General features: G+C 34.8%; 1 pseudogene across 1 annotated transcript in view; it reads right to left on the reverse strand.

Annotated features, from left to right (window-relative positions):
• The window catches only part of LOC309636475 (ankyrin repeat domain-containing protein 17-like), a 98,730-nt pseudogene that overhangs the window by 31,998 nt on the left and 46,212 nt on the right, over positions 1 to 20,520 (reverse strand). The window contains exons 19-24 of the transcript XR_014268512.1: positions 12,763 to 12,874; positions 12,485 to 12,630; positions 3,683 to 3,825; positions 2,940 to 3,153; positions 2,257 to 2,430; positions 1,003 to 1,165 (exon numbers count right to left, since the gene is read on the reverse strand). The product of XR_014268512.1 is annotated as an ankyrin repeat domain-containing protein 17-like (transcript). The remainder of the gene's footprint in view (positions 1 to 1,002; positions 1,166 to 2,256; positions 2,431 to 2,939; positions 3,154 to 3,682; positions 3,826 to 12,484; positions 12,631 to 12,762; positions 12,875 to 20,520) is intronic.

Genomic DNA, 20,520 nt, shown 5'->3' on the forward strand with positions numbered 1-20,520 from the left:
AACAAACTAAGATTGGATTTCAAAGGATTACAGAGACTGGGGAGACATGAAAAGGTACTTGAAGAGGATACTAACATAGTGAAATGGTTTGGATGATAAACTTGATATGCTAGCTTGCTTGGAGAAGAGGTAGGTAGCCACTGAGAATAAGTTTGATTAGTGAGGAAAAAAAAATTCAGAGAGTCAGTGGGAAGGTAGTCTAGAACACCCAGGGAGGAGGTGGTATAAAGAACAAGAGTCAGAGAGAAGAATAAGAGAAAAAGGAAAAGATGATTTTTTACAATTTATATATTAAAAATTTTCAACACAACAAAGTAATTTGGAATCTCTAAGAGATTTTACCTACGTGAATGACAAAACTCAAAATTATACCTACAGAATGACAAAACTCAAAATTATAATCCCTGGAATAGTAGTCTGGCTTCCCCAATAACAAATCAGACCTGCATTTAAGAGATCAACCAAAACATTAAATCAAATTACTTATACACAGTTCTGTGCTATGCATTACAGAAAGTTTCAATTTCACAAGATTTATTTCTACTTCTGAAGGTTTCAAATACTGGCAGCTGAATTTTCATTTTTCCTTTTTTCCTAGAAATTAAAATGAATAATTAAAAATGAAATCAATTTAAGTTAAATTTTTCTCTGCTGTGCTAATACAAGAAAACACTCATTCATAAACAAGTAATTAATTACTCTTAGTTGGATTTATATTTTGTGAAAGATTAAGATTGCAACTAGATTTTGCAAATACTACTTAGAACAACTTTTTAAAAGTTTACTTAGCTTTGACATCCAATATGGATACTATTAATGGCTTTTCTGGCATGCCTGTATCTACCTTTCAATGTTGCCATCAGAGTGATTATTTGCTTATTATTTTACTGCTTTCATCACTACTGTTAGATCCTAAAATGAGAGTCTTTAGTGATCATTAAATTATGCACTTCCTAGCCTAAGTGAAAAATATCCAAGTGACTGAGGATGAAAGACTTCTACTTCTCTAAATGCTGCCATAAGAGGAGTTGTCTTGCGGTTATCAGCTGCATCCACACCTGCACCTGCTGGCACCAGTAACCGAACCACGTCAAGGTGTCCACCATTTGCTGCCAGCCACAATGGAGTGTTCCCCTTCTTGTTACGTACATCAGTGTGAGCACATCTAAATGAATGACACAAATATCACTTTTAAATGAAATGACACAGATAATAATAAAAATCAACTATGAATTTTGTGAAAATATTTTGTAAAGGAAAAAATTGTTTAAAATATATAGGACTAAAATATATTTCTCTCTCAGAATTATATTACAAAGAATTTCCAGTCATCAAATTAAAAGCCACTGAATCAAAACTAACGATACATCAATAATGGCTTTTCTTATTTTAAAAATAATGACTCTGTATAATTCTGAGCTTCAAATCCTGAGAAAATGTAAAATTTTCTTTAGTGAAAAATAATGGTACATCTTGTTAATATCATAATATATTAAACAGTATCCTAGAGCATAAACAGTATCCTATGAGGCGATTATATCTTTCAGATTATTTGTATTCATGTATTTATATTATGTGGCTTCATAAAAGAATGAATCTTAAAATAACATGAAGGTTTAGCACTCAGTGGGCATCATGGTAGATAAGACTCATGGTAAATAACTAGTTGATAGTAGCTACTACTCATTACTACTGTTAGGACACCATGCAAAAGTCTTTCAGACTGTTAAAGTAGGAAATCCAATTAGCATACAAGCAACTTTGAAAGACTCGCAAGTAACTCCTAAGTGACTGAAAACAAAAAATATCCTGGACTCTATCTTATATCTTGAACAGTTCCATAAGTGTCTCTTAAAAGCCCTAATTACCATAAAGAACAAGAAAATCAACAATGAAGCCTTAGATTATTGCCAGACTTAACAAGACTTAAGGTGATATCTCTGCAAAACTGTGTGGGAGATGTGACTATGGATGACAATAGCTGGATGTTCAAATAGCTTATTATAGTACTTTAAAAGTATACACACAGACAAAAAAGGAAGAAAAGAAGTATTTCAAGATTGCACTGAAATATATTAAACAATGCAGCATAGCTCTGGATGGGTGGAAAATAATAGAGGTAAGTTTAAAACAAAAAAAATACACTGCAGTTTATAGAAGTAATCACATTTGATTTTTTAATAGTTCAATTTGCACAGAGAATAGTAATCACTAGTAACACCATGTTCATATATGAAGGGTATGGTAGCATCATACCTGCCAATGACAAGCTCACAGAATTTATAATGCCCTTTATCTGCTGCTATAGTTAAAGCTGTATCTCTCGAGGAGGGCACTGGAGGGGCATTAACATCAGCACCTTTATCCAAAAGAACTCGGCCCACCTCTGCATATCCACCAGAGGCAGCTTCCATTAGCGGTGAGGCCAGTCTAGGTTTAGTGAAAAACAAAAAACAACACGTAAGAGACCAGAAAGTACTAAAATGTTAAAGAACAACGATCTGGGGGAGCAATACGGTATAGCTATTACAAAATTCACGACTAAATTTCAGCACTGACACTGCTAACCTCTCTCAGTTACAGTGAGGTCTACTGAAAGCAGATGATTCTACCCAATGTCCATTTGTTGGTAAAACTTTTAAGACACATGTACTTGGCATATAACTGGCACTTAATAAATGCTCCCTCTCTTCTCTTTCATAATACTACACAGTTTTCAGCTGATAACCCCCATGTCATTATCACCTATAAAAATCTATTGCTGAGGTATTTTCAAGAGTTCATGCTTAACTGAGTCATACAGAATGATTTCTGTTTAAATATATATGTAGGAGATCAATGTTACTACAAAGTACTAGAAGTATAATTAGCATATTGCTAATGTACACCTTAAATGTCAAAGCAATAAATCCATGGGTAAATCTCAGACTTTTTCTTACCTTAGCTCTGTGTTCCACATTTGCTTTTCTATCAAGCAGAAGACTAACCACTTCAGTTCTTCCTTGGAAGCAGGCTAAGGTAAGGGCAGTGTTCCGATTGGTTTCTCTCTGAGCATTTATGTCAGAGCCCATGTCTAACAGGAGCTTAACGGCAGCTGTGTGCCCATTCATAGCTGCTAACATCAGAGGAGAAATACCCAATTTGCTACCAGTTCTGGGGGTGGAAGTATGGGGAGAACAAAGGGAAAAATATAGTTTTTAAATGTCCCACAAAAACTAGATGATAATATAGAATTCTATCTTAGGATTTAAGATTCTTTATTCTGCAGAATTATTTAAAAGAATCATTCTTCTCAGCCCTACTAAATCTTTGAGATATTACCAAGACTACACTACAAATCTTTTACTACCCAGAACTAGAATACTTTCTGTATCTCATTCAGCATAATGACTTGGGCTGAAAAGTGATAAATTATTAAGTCATTATTAAAAATGAACTTTCCATTCTAAAGTATATACTTGCTTGCTTAATAAAAACATAAGACAGATGTGTTTACGTTTATTATAAGAAATAAAGTAATTGATAATTTTTTCAAGTTCTATGTCAACAGTTTTAAACACTTAAATTTGAATTCTAAATTTGTAATGAAGGCATTTCCTAAATATGGCATTAAAAAAAGTGTTCTACAAATATCTTTAACATAACACTGTTAAGGGACTTGGAGAGAGAGAATAAAACTTGCCTAGAATTAATCTCAGCTCCTGCATTTAGTAATATTTTGATAATGTTCACATAGCCACCAGAAGCAGCCAGGCTTAGAGGTGTGCAATCAGAAACATTCCTGTGCTCTTTATTTGCCCCTCGAGCTAACAATACCTCTACCACCTGGAAAAAGAAAAGGAAAAAATGTGTTTTCTTCTTATGGTGAGACAACTTGCAAGGTGTATATTTCTGATTTCTCTTTTTTTCTGCTTTATTGTATAACAAAAGAAGGGGAAAGTCATTCATCCTTTGCACAAAATCAGTCTCAAATGAAAGCAAAAGGTCTTAGAGGCCAATAAAGGGATAGTTTCTCAAGTAAAATCCATTATGGAATCTGCTGAAATGGCACAGTGTTTTCATTGAAAGATCTTGACCTCATGTGTTCTTGTGCAATGCTGTTTTGGAAATTAGTATTTCTGTATTATTCTACCACACAGTGGTAAAATAGAATAAGATTTTTTCATTTATACATGAAAATGTCTTTAAAATATTTTTTAAACTTAAAATCAAAAACTAAATGTTAATAACATTTTTGGAATAAAGCTAACACTTATCTTCCCCCAACATTTTACCATAAAAACTTTTAAGCACACAGAAAAGTTGAAAAAAATTTACATACAATCATCACCTAGATTCTACCATTAACATTCTCCTCTACTTACTTTATCACATTTATTCGTCTGTCCATCATTTTTTGATGCATTTCATTTCTAAGTAAATTGTAGACACCTGCAATTTCCCTTAAACACATCAGCGTGTGTACCATGAACTAAACTCTTATTTGTTTTTAGGCTTTTTAGGGTTTCTTTAGGTGAAATTTGTAACTTTCAATAAATGCACAAAACTTAAGTGTATATTCACTGAGTATCGACAAATGCATAAACCTAATTTAAATCTGTTATTTACTCATGTTCTTTCTCAGCCAATCCTACCCAAAGATTAGTTTCATTTACCATAGATCTTCATATAAGTCAATCACAGTGTTTGACAATCATCTGTGCGTATTGCGTAGCATTCCATTATGTGAATATGCTGCTTTATCTATTCTATTGATAAACATCTCTACTGTTTCTAGTTTTGGGCAATTCTGAATAAAGTTGCTATGACCATTTCTTGTGGAAGTATATTTTCATTGCTCATGGGCTCCACCTAGTAGCAGAATTTCTGGGTGCATGTTTAGTTAAGAAATTGCCAAACCTGTTCCTAAAGTGGTTGTACTATTTACACGCTCATCAACAAGGAGTTCTGGTTGCTCCACATCCTCAGCAAAACTTGGTATTGTCAATCTTTATAATTTTAGCCATTCTAGTGGATGTGGTTGGTGGTATCTCACTGGGGTCTTAATTTGCATTCCCTGATAGCTGAGAATATTTAGCATTTATTTAAGTGCCATTCATAGATCTTTTGTCCATTATGCCATTTAATGCACAAAACAACTCTTTGACACAGGTACTAGCATCTTCATCTTCATTTTACAAATGAGGCATAAGGAAGTTAAGGACTGCTGAAGATCATAGCACTTATCCTTGCTCTTACTGTTAAAAATATATCTAACTAGGAAATAAATAAATGTTAATGACCAGTGCTTTGCCTTACTACCAGCTAAAACTTTACTCGTTTGAATAAAGCTATGACCAATTTTATTTTTTTTTTTGTTTTTTGGGTTTTTTTAAGTTCACATTCATAAGCATTTTCTTTTTTAAATTTCATTAAAAAAATTTTTTTTGAAGTATAGTTGATTTACAAAGTTGTGTTAGTTTCAGGTGTACAGCAAAGTGATTCAATTATACATACATATACATACTTTTTTTTTTCAGATTCTTTTTCCTTAGAGGTTACTATAAAATATTGCGTCTAGTTCCCTGTGCTGTACAGTAGGTCCTTGTTGCTCATCTATTCCATACACAGCAGTGTGTATACGTTAATCCCAACCTCCTAATTTATGCCTCCCCAACTCCTTTCCCCTTTGGTAACCATAAGTTTGTTTTCTGTGTCTGTGGGTCTATTTCTGTTTTGTATATAAGTTCATTTGTATTTTTTTTTTTTAAGATTCCATGTATAAGCGATATGATTCTTATCTTTCTCTGAAGCTATGACTAATCTTAGATGACTTTCTATCACATTTTTGGTTTTAGAGCCAGTAAGACTAACTGGCTTATGTAACAAGATCATAAAAACAAGCCCCCAAATTGGCATTAGGCTATTTTATTTTACAAACAGTCCCTTAAAGCAATAAAGTAGAAAACCCTAATCACATTTCTTAAGTTTTCTTAATTCCTTTATGCAAAGATAACTGACCCTAGTTATCTCTCAGAGGGAATGGTCTATTCCCCAAAAGTAATAAACATTCAATATAAAAGAATTATTTTGTGATTTTATAGTAAAATGACTTTCTAATACTTTATTTTATTTTATTTTATTTTTTGTTTTTTATTTTAATGTCAAACATTTATATTAACATATTTCCATACAAATAACCCAATGAAAGTTTAGTATTAGTTGTTCTGTTTGTTTGGTTTTTTTTTTTATACTGCAGGTTCTTATTAGTCATCAATTTTATACACATCAGTGTATACATGTCAATCCCAATCGCCCAATTCAGCACACCACCATCCCCATCCCACCGCAGTTTTCCCCCTTTGGTATCCATATGTCTGTTCTCTACACCTGTGTCTCAACTTCTGCCCTGCAAACTGGCTCATCTGTACCATTTTTCTAGGTTCCACATACATGCGTTAATATACGATATTTGTTTTTCTCTTTCTGACTTACTTCACTCTGTATGACAGTCTCTAGATCCATCCACGTCTCAACAAATGACTCAATTTCGTTCCTTTTTATGGCTGAGTAATATTCCATTGTATATATGTACCACATCTTCTTTAGCCATTCGTCTGTTGATGGGCATTTAGGTTGCTTCCATGACCTGGCTATTGTAAATAGTGCTGCAATGAACATTCGGGTGCATGTGTCTTTTTGAATTACGGTTTTCTCTGGGTATATGCGCAGTAGTGGGATTGCTGGGTCATATGATAATTCTATTTTTAGTTTTTTAAGGAACCTCCATACTGTTCTCCATAGTGGCTGTATCAATTTCCATTCCCACCAACAGTGCAAGATGGTTCCCTTTTCTCCACACCCTCTCCAGCATTTGCTGTTTGTACATTTTCTGATGATGCCCATTCTAACTGGTGTGAGGTGATAGCTCACTGTAGTTTTGATTTGCATTTCTCTAATAATTAGTGATGCTGAGCATCTTTTCATGTGCTTCGTGGCCGTCTGTATGTCTTCTTTGGAGAAATGTCTATTCAGGTCTTCTGCCCATTTTTGGATTGGGATGTTTGTTTCTTTAATATTGAGATGAATGAGCTGTTTATATATTTTAGAGATTAATCCTTTGTCCGTTGATTCATTTGCAAATATTTTCTCCCATTCTGAGGGTTGTCTTTTCGTCTTGTTTTTGGTTTCCTTTGCTGTGCAAAAGCTTTGAAGTTTCATTAGGTCCCATTTGTTTATTTTTGTTTTTATTTCCATTACTCTAGGAGGTGGATCAAAAATGATCTTGCTGTGATTTATGTCAAAGAGTGTTCTCCCTATGTTTTCCTCTAAGAGTTTTATAGTGCCCAGTCTTACATTTAGGTCTCTAATCCATTTTGAGTTTATTTTTGTGTATGGTGTTAGGGAGTATTCTAATTTCATTCTTTCACATGTAGCTGTCCAGTTTTCCCAGCACCACTTATTGAAGAAATTGTCTTTTCTCCATTGTCTATCTTTGCCTTCTTTGTCAGAGATTAGTTGACCATAGGTGTGTGGGTTTATCTCTGGACTTTCTATCTTGTTCCATTGATCTATGTTTCTGTTTTTGTGCCAGTACCTATTGTCTTGATTACTGTAGCTTTGTAGTATATAGTCTGAAGTCAGGGAGTCTGATGCCTCCAGCTCCGTTTTTTTCCCTCAAGACTGCTTTGGCTCTTCCGGGTCTTTTGTGTCTCCATACAAATTTTAAGATGACTTGTTCTAGCTCTGTAAAAAATGCCATTGGTAATTTGATAGGGATTGCATTGAATCTGTAGACTGCTTTGGGTAGTATAGTCATTTTCACAATGTTGATTCTTCCAATCCAAGAACATGGTATATCTCTCCATCTGTTGGTATCATCTTTAATTTCTTTCATCAGTGTCTTATAGTTTTCTGCATACAGGTCTTTTGTCTCCCTAGGTAGGTTTATTCCTAGGTATTTTATTCTTTTTGTTGCAATGGTAAATGGGAGTGTTTCCATAATTTCTCTTTCAGATTTTTCATCGTTAGTGTATAGGAATGCAAGAGATTTCTGTGCATTAATTTTCTATCCTGCAACTTTACCATATTCACTAATTAGCTCTAGCAGTTTTCTGGTGGCAGTTTTAGGATTCTCTATGTATAGTATCATGTCATCTGCAAACACTGACAGTTTTACTTCTTCTTTTCCAATTTGTATTCCTTTTATTTCTTTTTCTTCTCTGATTGCTGTGGCTAGGACTTCCAGAACTATGTTGAATAATAGTGGTGAGAGTGGACATCCTTGTCTCATTCCTGATCTTAGAGGAAATGCTTTCAGTTTTTCACCATTGAGAATGATGTTTGCTGTGGGTTTGTCATATATGGCCTTTATTATGTTGGGGTAGGTTCCCTCTATGCCCACTTTCTGGAGAGTTTTATCATAAATGGGTGTTGAATTCTGTCAAAAGCTTTTTCTGCATCTATTGAGATGATCATATGGTTTTTATTCTTCAATTTGTTAATATGGTGTATCCTATTGATTGATTTGCGTATATTGAAGAATCCTTGCATCCCTGGGATAAATCCCACTTGATCGTGCTGTATGATCCTTTTAATGTGTTGTTGGATTCTGTGTGCCAGTATTTTGTTGAGGATTTTTGCATCTATATTCATCAGTGATATTGGTCTGTAATTTTTTTTTGTAGTGTCTTTGTCTGGTTTTGGTATCAGGGTGATGGTGGCCTCACAGAATGAGTTTGGGAGTGTTCCTTCCTCTGCAATTTTTTGGAAGAGTTTGAGAAGGATAGGTGTTAGCTCTTCTCTAAATGTTTGATAGAATTCACCTGTGAAGCCATCTGGTCCTGGACTTTTGTTTGTTGGAAGATTTTTAATCACAGTTTCAATTTCATTCCTTGTGATTGGTCTGTTCATATTTTCTGTTTCTTCCTGGTTCAGTCTTGGAAGGTTATACCTTTCTAAGAATTTGTCCATTTCTTCCAGGTTGTCCATTTTATTGGCATAAAGTTGCTTGTAGTAGTCTCTTAGGATGCTTTGTATTTCTGTGGTGTCTGTTGTAACTTCTCCTTTTTCATTTCTAATTTTATTGATTTGAGTCCTCTCCCTCTTTTTCTTGATGAGTCTGGCTAATGGTTTATCAATTTTGTTTATCTTCTCAAAGAACCAGCTTTTAGTTTTATTGATCTTTGCTATTGTTTTCTTTGTTTCTATTTCATTTATTTCCACTCTGATCTTTATGATTTCTTTCCTTCTGCTAACTTTGGGTTTTGTTTGTTCTTCTTTCTCTAGTTTCTTTAGGTGTAAGGTTAGATTGTTTACTTGAGATTTTTCTTGTTTCTTTAGGTAGGCTTGTATAGCTATAAACTTCCCTCTTAGAACTGCTTTTGCTGCATCCCATAGGTTTTGGGTTGTCGTGTTTTCATTGTCATTTGTCTCTAGGTATTTTTCGATTTCCTCTTTGATTTCTTCAGTGATCTCTTGGTTATTTAGTAATGTATTGTTTAGTCTCCGTGTGTTTGTGTTTTTTACGTTTTTTTCCCTGTAATTGATTTCTAATCTCATAGCGTTGTGGTCAGAAAAGATGCTTGATATGATTTCAATTTTCTTAAATTTACTGAGGCTTGATTTGTGACCCAAGATGTGATCTATCCTGGAGAATGTTCCGTGCGCACTTGAGAAGAATGTGTAATCTGCTGTTTTTGGATGGAATGTCCTATATATATCAATTAAATCTATCTGGTCTATTGTGTCATTTAAAGCTTCTGTTTCCTTATTTATTTTCATTTTGGATGATCTGTCCATTGGTGTAAGTGAGGTGTTAAAGTCCCCCACTATGATTGTGTTACTGTCAATTTCCTCTTTTATAGCTGTTAGCAGTTGCCTTATGTATTGAGGTGCTCCTATGTTGGGTGCATACATATTTATAATTGTAATATCTTCTTCTTGGATTGATCCCTGGATCATTATGTAGTGTCCTTCCTTGTCTCTTGTAACATTCTGTATCTTAAAGTCTATTTTATCTGATATGAGTATAGCTACTCCAGCTTTCTTTTGATTTCCATTTGCATGGAATATCTTTTTCCATCCCCTCACTTTCACTCTGTATGTGTCCCTAGGTCTAAAGTGGGTCTCTTGTAGACAGCATATATATGGGTCTTGTTTTTGTATCTATTCAGCAAGCCTGTGTCTTTTGGTTGGAGCATTTAATCCATTCACGTTTAAGGTAATTATTGCTATGTATGTTCCTATGACCATTTTCTTAATTGTTTTGGGTTTGTTTTTGTAGGTCCTTTTCTTTTCTTGTGTTTCCCACTTAGAGAAGTTCCTTTAGCATTTGTTGTAGAGCTGGTTTGGTGGTGCTGAATTCTCTTAGCTTTTGCTTGTCTGTAAAGCTTTTGATTTCTCCATCAAATCTAAATGAGGTCCTTGCAGGGTAGAGTAATCTTGGTTGTAGGTTCCTCCCTTTCATCACTTTAAGTATATCATGCCACTCCCTTCTGGCTTGTAGAGTTTCTGCTGAGAAATCAGCTGTTAACCTTATGGGAGTTCCCTTGTATGTTATTTGTTGTTTTTCCCTTGCTGCTTTCAATAATTTTTCTTTGTCTTTAATTTTTGCCACTTTGATTACTATGTGTCTCGGCGTGTTTCTTCTTGGGTTTATCCTGTATGGGACTCTCTGTGCTTCCTGGACTTGGGTGGCTATTTCCTTTCCCACGTTAGGGAATTTTTTACTAAAATATCTTCAAATATTTTCTCTGGTCCTTTCTCTCTTTCTTCTCCTTCTGGGACCCCTATAATGTGAATGTTTTTGCGTTTAATGTTGTCCCAGAGGTCTCTTAGGGTGTCTTCATTTCTTTTCATTCTTTTTTCTTAGTCTGTTCCGCAGCAGTGAATTCCACCATTCTGTCTTCCAAGTCACTTATCCGTTCTTCTGCCTCAGTTATTCTGCTATTGATTCCTTCTAGTGTAGTTTTCATTTCAGTTATTGTATTGGTCATCTCTGTTTGTTTGTTCTTTATTTCTTCTAGGTCTTTGTTAATCATTTCTTGCATCTTCTCGATCTTTGCCTCCATTCTTATTCTGAGGTCCTGGATCATCTTCACTATCATTATTCTGAATTCTTTTTCTGGAAGGTTGCGTATCTCCACTTCATTTAGTTGTTTTTCTGGGGTTTTTTCTTGCTCCTTCATCTGGTATATAGCTCTCTGCCTTTTCATCTTGTCTATCTTTCTGTAAATGTGGTTTTTGGTCCACAGGCTGCAGGATTGTAGTTCTTGCTTCTGCTGTCTGCTCTCTGGTGGTTGAGCTCTAATACTTTATTAATTACTTCAAAATACTTTACTGTTCTAATGACACCAAATAAAAGCAAGAGTGTTATAGGCAAAATTATTACCCTAAAAGACTTCTATAATTATTATAACCTCATCTGTTACATTTTAGTAAGAATACATAAAGATTACAGTAGGCTTTACCATTGCTTTGAAAGGAAGAAAATCAACTGATTTCTTTTTGATTCAATATTGAAAAATGCTATGAGACAAGTATTATTTCAAACCACACAGTGATTGAAAATTTCAGTTAAGTCAAAATTTTACTTTCATTATATACCAAAACCAGAACATTTACATTTCTGACTGACAGAATCACCTCCACTGTGGAATACAGAAAGTAATTAGAATGGTGAAATAAAAAAGAAAAAGATTTTTAAGCTGAGAGTAGGAAACTCACCTGGAATGACCTAAAGTGCTTCCTAAATATAAGATTCAACAACTCCCTAATTGAGACGTTACCAATCCATAGAGACAGCACGACTGGTGAATAGAACTGGATTTAAAAAACTGATTTAAAATGAGGTTATCCAACTGATTATTAAATGCCAGCAGAATGAGGTTATCCAACTGATTATTAAATGTCCGAAGAAGACACAGAATGGAGCAAAGCTATGACCTCTTGGGCCTACACCTAAGCACACCAGCTGTTCTACCTAAAGAAACTAAAAGGTCATATAATATAACTGAGAACCTTTCCTCCGGAGTTGAGATGGGCTGGGGAACAATTAAAAGACAAAAGTACTCAGGACAACTAAAAACTGAACACTCTTAATTCCCTACTAATCTTACATAGAGAGCAACAGAGGCTGAGCTTAAGTACCTTTCACACTAAGTACTCTGGGACAGGAAAAGATGAGTGAATACAGGCCCCACTTATCAGGAGCTTGTTGGTTTGATTTGGGATGTCTTAATCATTCTCTTAGACTGAATGCAATATAGAGGGATTCCTATGGCAGTTCATACTTTTACATGAGTAGGATAATAAACAATGTATGATTTTTCTGGCAAGACAGCTTATGCTAACACTGATTCTTATCCTTTTGCTAAAAGATTATAGTTTCAGTTACTGTGATAAATCTTAATGTCTGTCCACTGTTACCACAAAATCATATAAATTGAAGTGCACATCTGTTAAACAGAGAGAGACAAAAAATTACACTTGGGGACAATAATACCTCCTATCTTCCCCCAGAACAAGCCAAAGATAGTGGTGTGTCCTTGGTTCTTTCTGACCGGGCTTCAATGTCTGCACCATTGTCCAGCAATATTTCCACAACACCAACATGACCAGCTGTAGCAGCCAAGATGAGCAGAGTAAAACCTGGAGTAAAATAAAGATCTTCTTAGCTAAACAAAGGAACAGTGCTGTTTTCCATCAAAATAGGGCTACAAGTAGTATTTCGTCACAGAACACAAATAATTCAGAAGAAAAGTTAACAAAAGTAGGCCTTACCTTTCTTGTCTCTGTGCTCAATACTAGCTCCTCTCTCTAGCAATGTCTGTACCAGTTCCTCATGACCACCAGCACAGGCAAGCGCTAGCGCCGTGTCATGATTACTCTCAGTTTGTAAAAAATGGTTGATTAGCTCATTAGACAATTAAAAATGTTAACATCAATTACATAATATGTACATATACCAAATACACACACACACACATATACCATTCTACTATATCAAACATTTGGATAGTAAGTTTCTTTTTTTTTTCCACTAATGGTCAACTTGTGATTTTTTTAAAGACTACAAATAATATTTGAACTTTATGGGCAATTCTTAAAGCAAGCAAAAAGAAAAAAAAGTATGATTTTCAACATATGCTATTTTCAACTACATGCTTTAAGAAATACTACTGTGGACTCACTTTCCCTTCTACCCATAAATGGAGTAGCATAGACAAGATTTATCTTCCTATCCCAAACGACAAAAAAAAGACAAACTATTTGAAATGATGTTAGTTAGACAGGCAACACATGACAGTGATCACTGAGGACAGAAATGATTAACTTATTGTATTGCCTGGAGAGTTTCCAGGCTAAAGTGCAGGAAGAGGGTACCCAAACAGAGCCTGGCATTCTCCCTGAGTTGAAAAGAGAGTTTGGAGAAGTGAAGGTGGCTAGAATTCATGGGGTAGACTACTGGAGAGGAAGGCACTACATACAGAGAGTACTCCAGAGATCTGCAGAGGGCTCCCCTTGAGTCTTCAGCTGAGTTCTGATCAACACACGTGCATAAGAAAAATTACTGGAGGCCAGGGAAAGACTACCAGAAGGGACTGAACAACACCTAGAGCTTACACAGAACTGGGAATAGTTTGGTTCCCACAGTCAGAGCAGAAAGACCCTCAAAACACACAGAATATCAAGAAAAATCCTCAGCCATTAGGCCAAATTAGCTACTCTGGACCCATCTAACAAAGCTGAAAAACAAGGCTTGAAATGAAAAAATTACTTCCAAGTAACTTAACTGCATTTGAGGAACAAAGCCCCTAAAAATTTAAAGGAACAAAAAAATATAATATACAATGTATTTTGAAAGACAAACACAATTATAATTGAGACATGACACTGTTAATATACAGTCTACTTCTGACTTATGCCAGTGATAGTGACCAATGATAGATTTAACCAGTGGTCACACTCTATCATAGTTTAAATACTTATTTAGTGAACTAAGTCCTCATGCTTTTAGTACTCTAAGCTTGTGCTATACCAAAAAGGTAACTACTAGCTACATGTGGCTATTAGTACTTGAAATATGGCTAGTGTGACTGAGGAACTAAATTTTAAATTTTATTTACTTTTAATTAATTTAAATTTAAAATGTGATACTCGATTTGGTTATTGGAAACCTTTTCTGTATGTCTGGAGCAAACTGAGTAATGAAATCTACTTTTTAGCCATATATTTAATCAAATCTAAATGCAAAACAAATATTTCCAATGAAGTCCAAGTTGAGATATATTTTAAACAGGGTGGCAAACCATCTGGATTTGCCCAGGATGGAAGGGATTACTGGGATGAGAGACTTTTGGTGCTAGAGTCAGGGAAGTCCTGGGAAAACCAGGATGATCTGACCACTCTAACCTGTAAGTGTAACATACACACTGAATTTTGAAGACTTTTAGTATGAAATAAAAATGAAAAATACCTTAGGAACTTTTTAGTTTTGATTACATGTTTAAACAATATTATGGATATATTAGGTTAAATAAAATATTCTTTAAATGAATTCCTATTTCTTTTTGCTTTTTATTAAAATAAATTTATTTATTTATTATGGCTGCGTTGGGTCTTCATCGCTATGCGCGGTATTTCTCTACTTGGCGGTGAGCAGGGGCTACTCCTCGTTGCTGTGCGCGGGCTTCTCATTGCGGTGGCTTCTCTTGTTGCAGAGCACGGGCTCTAGGCACGCGGGCTTCAGCAGTTGTGGTGCATCGGCTCAGTAGTTGTGACTCGCGGGCTCTAGAGCACAGGCTCAGTTGTTGTGGCACACGGGCTTCGATGCTCCGCGGCATGTGGGATCTTCCCGGACCAGGGGTCGAACCTGTGTCTCCTGCATTGGCAGGCAGATTCTTAACCACTGAGCCACCAGGGAAGTCCCTCTTTTTGCTTTTTTTAATGTGGCTACCAGAAAACATAAAATTATATGAGTCTTGTATTATTTTTTTATTGCATAGCTCTGTCTAAGCCATCTTCCCACTTTTACATATTCATCTCTATTACAGCATTTATCACCAATCTTCCTTATGTTAATATTACTTACGTGTCTATCACCCTCAGGGGACTATAAATTCCTGGAAGGTAATGAACATGTCTTATTTATGTTTGCATTCTCTACCTATTAGTGATGTCTTGCCTAGGAAACAATAAATGATAGTTAAGTTGGATGAATGACAGTAGCTGTAAGGATCATGGAATAAAAGGCTATCACTAATAAAACAAAGGATTACATATATGAAATATATATTTACTGTGTTATATAATATTATATTTATTTCAGGTTTATAAGGAAGGAATTATTACGTCGGATTTCAGAGAAAAGGAGACAAAGGTCAGAGAAATAACCTTCCGATGGTCACACATGCTAACAACTGGTAAAGACTGGTGTAAAAAAAAACCAAGAGGATCATGGATAACAAAATGCTGCTTACCCTCTTGCATCAGAGAGCAGCCCTAAGGCACAGCTGACTGAGGTAAACAGAATGCTAAGTCTATCTGTATTATGTGCTCTCTGTGTTAGTGTACAGACAATCAGTAGAAGAGTAGTCTTTATGATGAAGAGTCAACTTTATGATGAAGTTTATGAGGTTTCTAGAAGTCTTCTAGGGGTTAAAGAGTAATTTAGGAAACTGGTGCCAATCGTAATAGAGAATGAAGAGACAAACAAAACTTGGAAAAGGTAAGCATGGAAAATTTTAGAGGATCAGTAAAATTTGGGTTTTTTCCACATTATAAAACATCAATTCAGGGGGCTTCCCTGGTGGCGCAGTGGTTGAGAATCTGCCTGCTAATGCAGGGGACACGGGTTCGAGCCCTGGTCTGGGAAGATCCCACATGCCACGGAGCAACTAGGCCCATGAGTCACAACTACTGAGCCTGCGCGTCTGGAGCCTGTGCTCCGCAATAAGAGAGGCCGCGATAGTGAGAGGCCCTTGCACCGCGATGAAGAGTGGCCCCCACTCGCCGCAACTAGAAGCCCTCACACAGAAACGAAGACCCAACACAGCATAAATAAATAAATAAATAAGGTAACTTACCATTTAAAAAAAAAAACATCAATTCAATTGGCATTTATTAAGCACCTTTTATATTCAAAGTACTCTGCTAGATACTCTAAGGCTGACAAAGATAAGTAAATATAGTCTCTGCTCACTAGGAGTTCACAGGTTACTGTACAGGGCAAATTTAGGTTGAAACAAAGAGAGAAATACGAACAATGTGAGAGTTGAAGGAAAAGATATTTAAAGCTGAAAAAGAGGGGGAGGTTAGTCAAATTCCCTGGGCAACTTGAAAGTAGGTAACTTCACTATATTTCTGCATTAAGGTGAAATTAAAGCAACTAATATTTTACAACAATCTTTTTAAGACAATAATGAAAGAATTTAAAGATTCTGAAGTGAGACTTTCACCACCCCCTGCCCAAATACATACTACACATTCCCAAAATGGTAAGAAATATCCTGATTTGCAATATATCAAGAAACAATTTAACTGAAGTAGGAGTTTGGGTTAAAACTCACTACTGATAAGATACAGGTAGTTTTGAATTAAAGAAAACAGGTGTTTTGAATATTTCTACTCAAGGAAATGAAATGTAGGTGATGACTTTCTAGAAGGCAAAGTAACACTAAAGTTATGTTATTATACTGGTTACCAAGTCACATTCTTGGTCATATATCTAAGAGAAATCTGGAAAGGAAAAAGATGCCCAGAGCTTTGTTAAGAGCTTTCCAGGTTTATATTTTAAAGAAAATTTCCATTTAGCTCACAATATCATAAAATATATCATTCTGTATCATAACATGTTATGATGATTCAGGCTTATAAAAAATGATAAAATTATATTCAATGTAAAAATATTCTGTAAATTACCAGTATGACTATTCAATTTTACAAAATAAAAACAACAAGCAAGAATCATAAGACAAATGCAATATTAAAGGAAAAGGCAAACTTTGAATGAGCTAGAATATAAGTGAAAAAAAATATCTGAACTATAAAAAAGGAAGTATATCTATTAATTTTATTTAAAGTAATTAAATAAATTATTTTGAAAACTATTAGGATTTAAAGGGCTGAATATTTTTAGACCTCCATAGTCCCAAATATCTCATTCTCTAACCATGTTAGGGGTCATATATAACATTAAAAAGGATGGCACTTTAGGGCATTCAATAAATGAGAAAAATCAGTAAGATAGTAAATAACCTATTTAAAACACTTCATATAAACAAGTAGAATGAATGCATTTTAAAGTAGAATGCTTTAATGGCAGAGTATTTCATATTACTATTATGAGTTAAATGAGTTTTTTCCTGGTCTCCTTAATTTCTCATTAAATCGTGGTGAAACTGTTTTCCACGTTGCAAAAACAGAAGAAAAGAGAAATACCAATGATATTTATACCATTAAAGGTAAAACATAATTTTACATATTCTACAATTTCAGTCTTGATATGTAGGTTAAATTTAACATCTACCTTCCTTAAAAGATAATGGAGGGCTTCCCTGGTGGTACAGTGGTTGAGAATCCGCCTGCCAATGCAGGGGACACGGGTTCGAGCCCTGGTCTGGGAAGATTCCCACATGTTGTGGAGCAGCTAGGCCCGTGAGCCACAACTACTGAGCCTGCGCGTCTGGAGCCTGTGCTCCGCAACTAGAGAGGCCGCGAAAGTGAGAGGCCCACGCACCGCGATGAAGAGTGGCCCCCGCTTGCCGCAACTAGAGAAAGCCCTCACACAGAAACGAAGACCCAACACAGCCAAAAATAAATAGATAAATAAATTAATTTTAAAAAGAAAAGATGACTACTATCTTTAAAAAAAAAAAAAAGATAATGGATACATGTTAATTATTAAAAACAGGAAAAAAAGGCAAAATTACATGAGGAGGTATTTATTTTTCTCAATTTTGAGATGTGCTACAATAAGTTACTCCAAGTTCAAGGAAAGCCTTTAGAAATTTGAGAATAAAATGTCAAGCAGTTCAGAACTAGAACACAAGTTCAGTTCATGCCAGAACCCAGGTTTTAGAACCTATGAACAGAACAACTAATTCTTTCTCACTTTTAGTGGCTAGTAGAGTTAATAAAAAGTTCACACTATAAAATACAGAAAATATTTAATTAATTCAGGGGATTCAACTCTAACCTTCAACCAGATTTATTGTTTCATATAAAACCACAGTTCTTAAAAATCTATATGTGATTCCTAATTTCCATATCTAGAGTACCCAGGTATAAGTTGTATTACACCACTCAAGCAAAATAAAAATAGAGATTAGAGCTATGTTATCAGAATGTATAGTAAAACAGTCCCAAATAATTACTTCAAACTATCATTTATTGATGTTTCCTAAAATAAATTTTGGTAACAGCACAGTGTGTAGTATTAATCTTAAAAGTTTTGATAGTATCCAGACAAACTTAATTCAATAAAACCATTACATGAGAGGGGGAGAGCCTGTGGCACACAAACCAAGGCTGATTTCTAGTTATAGAACATAAGATTTGAGGAATGTTATAAAGAATGCAAACTCTTATCGTCAGCATTCTTTAAGGGCCAGAAATTACACATATGATTCCAGCTAATCCTTGTTTAAAATATTAGTTCCCTACTATAATGATCAACTAAAGGACCATTTTTCAAGAATCATTAGCATTTTAAAAAAGAGACTTACACACTGAGGCATTAAAAAATCACACTTCTTTTGTTCTTCCTTAAGTTAAGATTTGCAGTAAATATGCCGTATGGCCAAGGAAATATGCTAAACAGATGTAAAGATTAAACACACATGACCCTTTGCTATCTAGGCAGACCCATTTTCTCGATTTTAGACCCAGAGTCTCTTTTTCGTTTGTTTGAAAGCTGGCTCCACTAAAAATTGGCTGTTAGGCAAGGCCTCTTTCCTTACCTGTAAAATGGTAATAGTAACAGTACCTACTTCATGGGATTGTTAACAGAGATTAAGTTAAAGAAGTAAGTATCTGTAAAGAGTTAAGAATGTACATGTTAAGTTTTGTTAAATAAACAAATGAAAGATCCAATTATTAGAGGATTTTTAATCTTTCAAAATAGAGGAAGAATCTTAGTATGAACTTTTTCATCATATCACCTGTCTGTAATGGCACAGTATTGTCACACATAAACCAAAATATCCATTATGTAAAATCTCATGGAATTTGTATTGAGAATCTAGAAAAAACTTCAGGTGGATGAAGCATAAAAGAATCTTTGTATTTATCACTTTAAGTACCTTCTTGGTATCATAAAAACTAGTAAGTTAAAAAAACTAACACTGAAGGTTAAAGAAAAAATGGTGAACAATTATTTCCAAATCATTATTTTGTATTATGTGTTCCAAAACAGGAAATTTCTAATTTCTAACTATGCAATTATGGTAAACTCCGTGAAAAGTATTGTAACTCATATTAGGCTAACCCAACTGAAAAGCCTCAATGTAAAGACCGGATAAAGAAGCAGATTTTTAAGGAGCCATAGTCAAATCTTTTTACATAAGTATGTCTACTACATTTAAAATGTATGTCATTTTTTCAAATTAACTTTTTAAAAGTATTTATATGTAACTTCTCAGAAATGAATTTATGGTTGGTTGAGTGGTATAGTCAGGTAAAATTTCATTATCATGATAATCTCAAATTCAATAAAATCATGATCATACTTGATGGAACCTTTTCTGTAGCTGATTGATTGATTGATTGAATTTTGGCTGCACCGTGCAGCACGCAGGATCATAGTTCCCCAACCAGGGATCGAACCTGCCCCACTGCAGTGAAAGTGCAGAGTCTTAACCACTAGACCACCAGGGAAGTCCCTGTGGCTGTTTTATTTTAAAGCATTAAAAAAAAAAAAAAAGAAATAAACCCTTTATATTTTGGTCAAGTTTTACTTTTGCTTATGGATCAATTCTTGATCCCACAAAATTAGAAAATATACTTCTGGTTAAAACATTAACAGACTCAGAGCAAAACAGATTAGAGGAAAATAATGCAAATTCAATAAAAAGTTCAATCCAATTCTATAATGCTATCAATATGAAATGTAAACCATCGTGGTTCACCAAATGAATGACTAATTTTTTTTATGAGACTAAAAATGAAGCTCTATAGTATGGTATTTGGAAGGGTGCCTTTGAAGTCAAACCAACCTAAGTTTGACTCCCAGCCCCACCATTTCTTAGTTAAATGAAGTGATTGTAAGCCAAATGCTTCATCTCTCTCTTAGCCTGGGTTTCTTCATCAGGAAAATGGGTGTTTAAGAGGAGCTACCTTATCTGTGTACTCTGAAGACTGAATAAAGTTATTCCTTAAAAAAAGCCCCTAACTATTTTAGGTGCTCAAAAAAGTTAGCTCATATAAAATAAGGGAAGCAAATAAGAACAGAAATGAAATTCCTTTTTCATAGTATTACCAAGAAACATCTTAAAGAAAAGGAGGCTTTATTTCAATAGCTTAATAGTACAGGTCCTTAAG

This window comes from Balaenoptera physalus (genome assembly GCF_965194825.1).
Source record: "Balaenoptera physalus genome assembly, chromosome: 10".
NCBI lineage: Eukaryota > Metazoa > Chordata > Mammalia > Artiodactyla > Balaenopteridae > Balaenoptera > Balaenoptera physalus.